This window comes from Callospermophilus lateralis, chromosome 6, assembly GCF_048772815.1.
Source record: "Callospermophilus lateralis isolate mCalLat2 chromosome 6, mCalLat2.hap1, whole genome shotgun sequence".
Lineage (NCBI taxonomy): Eukaryota > Metazoa > Chordata > Mammalia > Rodentia > Sciuridae > Callospermophilus > Callospermophilus lateralis.
Window position 1 is genome coordinate 33442590 of NC_135310.1, and position 6000 is coordinate 33448589.

The following is a 6000-nucleotide window of genomic DNA, read 5'->3' on the forward strand; positions in this document are numbered from 1 at the left end:
ACTGATTTTATAGGTCTCTCAGTCTCAGATATACTGCAACTCCGTCCAACCAGTCTCAGATGTACTGTGAATTCAATATGTAAAGAACTGAACTCATGATCTTCCCTTCCAAACCTTGGTTGTTTCCCACCACAGTGAATGAAACTAGTAACTATTAAGTTACATAAACCAGGAATTCAAATTCATCCTTAAAACCTATCTTGTCTTCCTCCTGGCTACACCAGTCCTGCATTAAATTAAGCTAATTTTCCTCTTAAACTCTGAAGTCTATTCTTTTTTCTGGATCTTTATTGCCTACTCTGTAGTCCAAACTACCACAATCTCTGGTCTAGCCAAACAAAAAGCCAAAGAGTCTATCTGGTGTACTGAAATCTATTTTGGCCTCCTCTGACCCATCTGTACTTTCTGTCATACATCATCTCCAGGTTCTCTTCCGCTGCTCCTTCAACCTTATTTACTCCCCAAATAAAGCTCTTCACTGGCTTTCCAGTGGTCTCAGAATAAAGATAAAATGCTCATTTAAGACTCTGAATGGCTCTATGCCTACCTGTTTTCTTAGCCCTAATTTGCACCACAATCCCCTTGTTCTCTCTCAGGTCAAGCCTTTCTGACCATAAGTGGATCTTCTAAACCCTGGTTTTCCCTGTTGTTCTATATCCTTTGGATTTTTAATATTCTTTCAATTTTCTAAATTATAAGTTTCAACTTATTAATTTTCAGATTTTAGATCCTCAACATTGTGACTAGATCAAGTCTATTATGAAGGCTAGCACTACATGCATCCTCTTTCTGATACTATTAGAATGTCAGTTATTTCATCTGACTTTGTGGTATTTCATAAAAGTTACTGCCCCAATTTTAACTATCATAAATGCCTCGCATAGTTATAGGGTACAGTGACTATTTCTTGCAAGAATGACTGAGTGAGTGAAAGTCCCTGTAATGATAGATTTTTTTAAAAAAAATTAATGTAGTAAAAGCACCTCTCTGCATGAAGCAGTATAGTGGAATAGAAGAAGCATCAATATTGCAGTTAGACAAATGTGGATATAATTCCCTTTGATACTTAGAAATCATATCACTCTCCATAAAGGTCAGTGTTCTCCTCAAAAGTGATGTTGGTGATGACTTCTTTTAGGGCTGCTATAAGGATGAGGGACACAGAGTAAGTACTTATTGGATAATTAATTTAACATATATAATCATTTAAACTGTAATTATTGAGCACATAATGTATAGCAAATGCATCATTTTTCCTCCTCAGTATGCTTACTAACTTATCTAAGTCATCTTTGTCATTATTTGACACTGAGTGTTGGCTAATAGTTGATCTTTTATATGGTACATGTATCACTTCCCCATGATTAGGGAGAAAGCATAATACTCTAAAGTTGTTTTTCTCTCAAGTCACATTTTTTTCTTATTATTGAATATTTTATGTAACAAGTGGCAAAATATGTTGTATGACCTAATGACTTTGATATAGCAAATGCACAGCTAGTCAAAGATAGAATGTTTAAAAAACAAAGCAAACAAAAATGGTCCATAATCCTTACTGTTAGAGAATTTAATAAAGTTGTATGTAGTAAATAAAGAGTAGCTCACACACAATTTTTTTTTAAATATAAATATCACAGTTTATGTCAAGACCTTTGTCTTCATAATAGAAGTTTCCATATATGAAATGTAAACTTAGGACAAATTAGTAGTTGCCCATAAACACCTTTAAAGTATTTATGGCTCTAGATCCTTTCCCTGTACAAACCAACTTTTAGGAGACACTCTGAAAATTAGAAACATTTCCTCAAATATCCTTACGTGTTTTGTGGGAGACATAATGGTAGTGAATACGGAAAATATTCTATTTTACTTTGCTAGAAACCCTCAAAAGAATTTATTAGAAACCAGGGTTACACTGTGAGTTTGTGTTCAACTGTCCTAGCAAGAATTTAAGATGACAAAACTAGAGGCATTTAAGAATGAACTTAGAGCTTAATTCTAACTTTTAATTGTTCAATTTAAAATATCTGTAAATATTGCTTATCTCTTCTTGAAAGATAAAATGCAGACCTTGATCTTTATCTCAGGAAAAAAGTTTTGCTAAGGATTCAGCATCTCTGGACAATGAACTCAAAAAATAAAATAAATTTGAATTTCTCCATGCATAGATTTAGTCTTAAAAGTAAAATTTCATAATTATTGAAGCAATGCCAGCTCAGAATGGAAGTTTAGAGAAATTTTAGTAATATCCAGAAGAAAAAAAAACAGCTCTACTTTATGAGCATATGATACAAAAAGAAAGGTGTCTAAACTCAACTCCCAGGGCAAAACCAACAGGGGTAGTGTTTCTGGAGTGTTTAGGATTCAATTTATTTCCAAGAAGCCAGAAAGAAAAATCCCTGGTGAACTGAATCTGACTTCTGAGGAAGACTCTCAAGAGGGGATTGTACTTCCAGATTCTGAATGCCTCCTGGAACCTTCTGCCAGGGATGATTTCTCCCACCAGTTCTACTGAACTCAGACCTTACTCCTTCAGAGAGCCGGGGATCCCTAAAAAGTTGCTCCTGTTAAACTCAGTGAGTATCTGGGGGAATAAAGGCAATGGTGCAGGTACTCCTTTAAGAGGACTGTCATAAAAAGAAACCAAGCTATGTCTCCCTTGTATCCAAGGAGCTGCAAGAAAGTATCTGGTATCTGGAGAATCACAGTGTTTAGTTAGGGTGGGAGAAAATGTTGTCCAATGGACACTGGTGAGAGACAGTGCCATCTGACCTAGCCTAAGGCAATGGCAGGAAGAAGGGCAAGTTATTTATTTTTTTTAACCATACGATTTGTTTTTATTTTTTTTAGTCATACATGACAGCAGAATGTATTTTGACATATAATACATACATGGAATGTACATACATCAGTCATATTGTCTATTCTATTCTTCTGAAGAAGGGAAAGTTTTAGAACTAACCTGCAAATGCAGGAAAGTTCCCCTGACATATGAATTGAATTGGCAAGAAATAATGCTTTATTTGAATTTGCATGCTTTTGATTATTAGAGACATTTTAATAATGAATAAGCTCATTGGTATGTACTACTTGTGATTTGCCAGGTTATGTATTTTTATGTTCTCACATGCATTCTTCTTATTTAAAACGAAATCTTTATAATTGCAAGATATTAAAATATTTCTGCATTATGCTGCAACTTTTTTACAGTTTGTAATTTTTTTAAATTTATATATTTAACCTAAATTTATCCATCCATATTTTCTTTTGTTTTCCACTTTTCCACTCAAAGGTCAGTGGGATATTTATATTTAATTCTTTTATATTTAACTGTATAAGCCACATAAATAAATTTCTATAATAAATAGTTTTCCAACTTGTTTTTGCATTTTTATTCAATTATCCTGTCATTATGACTCCAGTGCTTCCTCACAGATTTGAAATTTCATTTTATTACATTCAATTTATACCTATTATTTATATACTTATCTTTATCTAAAATCTTTATGTTCCAAACCTTGCTGAAATTCTAATGCAAATGCCATACTGTTTTGAGTAATTTCATTTAAAACATTTTAATATTCAATATGGCATTCTTTTAAGGACCTATCATGCCTATTTTCTTGAATTTATTTTTCTAGGTAAATTCTAGAATTAATGATCAAGTTTAAAATAATAATCAGTAGACACTGGGGTAAAACTGCATCGAATGTACACATTATTATGAGGAAGACATGACAACTTTCATTGTTGAATATTCCCATAATAAAGTAAAATATATATTTCCATTTATTGTTTTAAAATTTTCAGCAAAGCTTTCTAGTCTTATTTTCCTGAGTTTCAGTATGTTTCATATTGTTACTCCAAATTTGTGTATATTTTATATTTCTTGAAAAGTATAGTATTAGTCCATTACATTCTCAAGTGATCTTTTGTGTAACATAGAAACATAATCTCTCTACATTTATTTTAACATAAATTCTTGAAGGCAATCTCCTTATACATACTTTCCATTTCAAATGTTTTACAGTTAGTTACATGTCAAGTTTTAGTTACAGAGAAAACCCCACAGACTTTTAACACCAAAGATACCTACATTTGAATCTTGGCTTGACCACTGTATAAATTTTGACAAGTATGCAGTCTGACCTTGGTCTCTTCATCAACAAAAGGAAATTGATTTTTCCTTTGACATTGTAAATATAAGATAAAGTGAGAGATTACATGTAAAGTACAGAGATAAAATGTGGCAGATTATCGGAAGTGAAAAAAAATGGTATCTTCCTCTTCATCCTTTTCTTTGTAAAAAAATGGTTTAGAAATTTCAACCATTAGATATGCAAACTAGAAAATAATTATGTATGAACACATATACACATAGCCCTTAAATACAGTCATGGGTTTCACTAATTAATTGCCCAAATATTCACTACATGAGCACTTACTACCAGATACAGTGCTGATCACTGGGGTTCTGAAGGTGACAGTATCTGCCCTCTGAAATGCATGACATTCTCAACTATATCTGCAACCAACTGATTGACTGTTACACAGCAATGGTTTCCTCTTCTGAATCTTCAGATAAATCTGTCTGATCGACCTCTTTATTCATCCTGAGCAGCTGTTTCCATGACTCTAATTTTCCTTGTTTTACCAGATGAATAAATGATTCTCTGCCTTAGCAGACTGAAGTCGATTATTGGACATTCTTGTTTTTATTTCTGAAGTTACTACCCAAATCTTTATTTCATTTTCTGTTGATGCCTCGGGAACTGATCCAGGATAAATGGAAGCTACCAACTGCCGACTGTGCTCTCAGCTGCGTGTTCGGGTCAAAGGTGCTTGGCTGAGCTTGAAGAGTCTGATGGTTTGCCAGCAGTGAAGGTATTCGCCTTACAGGGAACTGGTGCCCTGTACATACCTCATCCCACAGATCTGCTGAATGCCCAATTTGGAGAAAAGCGCAAAGAAAGATGTTTCCTTGACCTCTCCCCACATATCCATAAAGCCACCTGCAGATCCATAGCCACTCTAATCCTGGCCTGGGGCACACCTTTATACATTAACAGTAGAAAAGAAACAAGTTTCTGCTTCTCTAAATGTTAAGAAGTGGTGTGACAGCTGGTTTCCATGAGCAGAGCACATATTCCAACCCTGCAAAGGAATAAACTCCCCACCTCGTTCTTTTATCTATTAAACCAGACGGTTCTATTACACCCTGTGCCTTCAGTACATTCATCCAAATTTTCCACATGCTGCATTTTGACAAATGAAAGGCTGTTCTTGGATTTTGAAAAATTTATCTATGACCAAATATAACTTAAATGCTAAATTTCTGATTTAAAAAAAAAAAAGTAAAAAGAGAAGTTAGCATCTAGGGTTAAAAAAAATAAATCTATTGATTAAATACAATCATTTGACAAATGAGGTCAAACCTAAACATTCTTTTTCTCTTGAAAGATGCACTCTCTGGTCTACTTTGTGACACATTGTGAAGAGTTTGGTGGCTATAAATGTTACTGATGACTCTTACCCCTGGTTTGACTCTGGGTTTTTCTAAATGCTTATGTAGCATACAAATTATCTGCTGAAGCTTAGCCAAAGGTGCCAAATGAACAGCTCTGTAGACGTCAGAAGGGAGTGAAGTTTGGAAACGAAACAGCAGCCTTTAAATAGCCCAACTGCGTGCATCATGAGATGACTTCAGTGGGTCCCCGACATTACTGCCAGGCTATAAAGGAAAATCCTCTGAAGGCTTTATTCCAAAAGCAAATGACTTTTTTATTTAATCACCACTATTTAACCACTTGTATCATTACTATGTTGCTATGGGAGATTTTTCTTTCCTTCTTTCTTTTGTTCACTTTCAGACTTTCCCTCCTCTAGAAAGCTGTCAAAACTGATGTGAATCAAGTCATTCATTTAGACAAAATCGAGACACCTCTAATGGAAAAGGGATATAATCAAGCATTTTTAGGGGTTTAAGTATTGAAAATACCA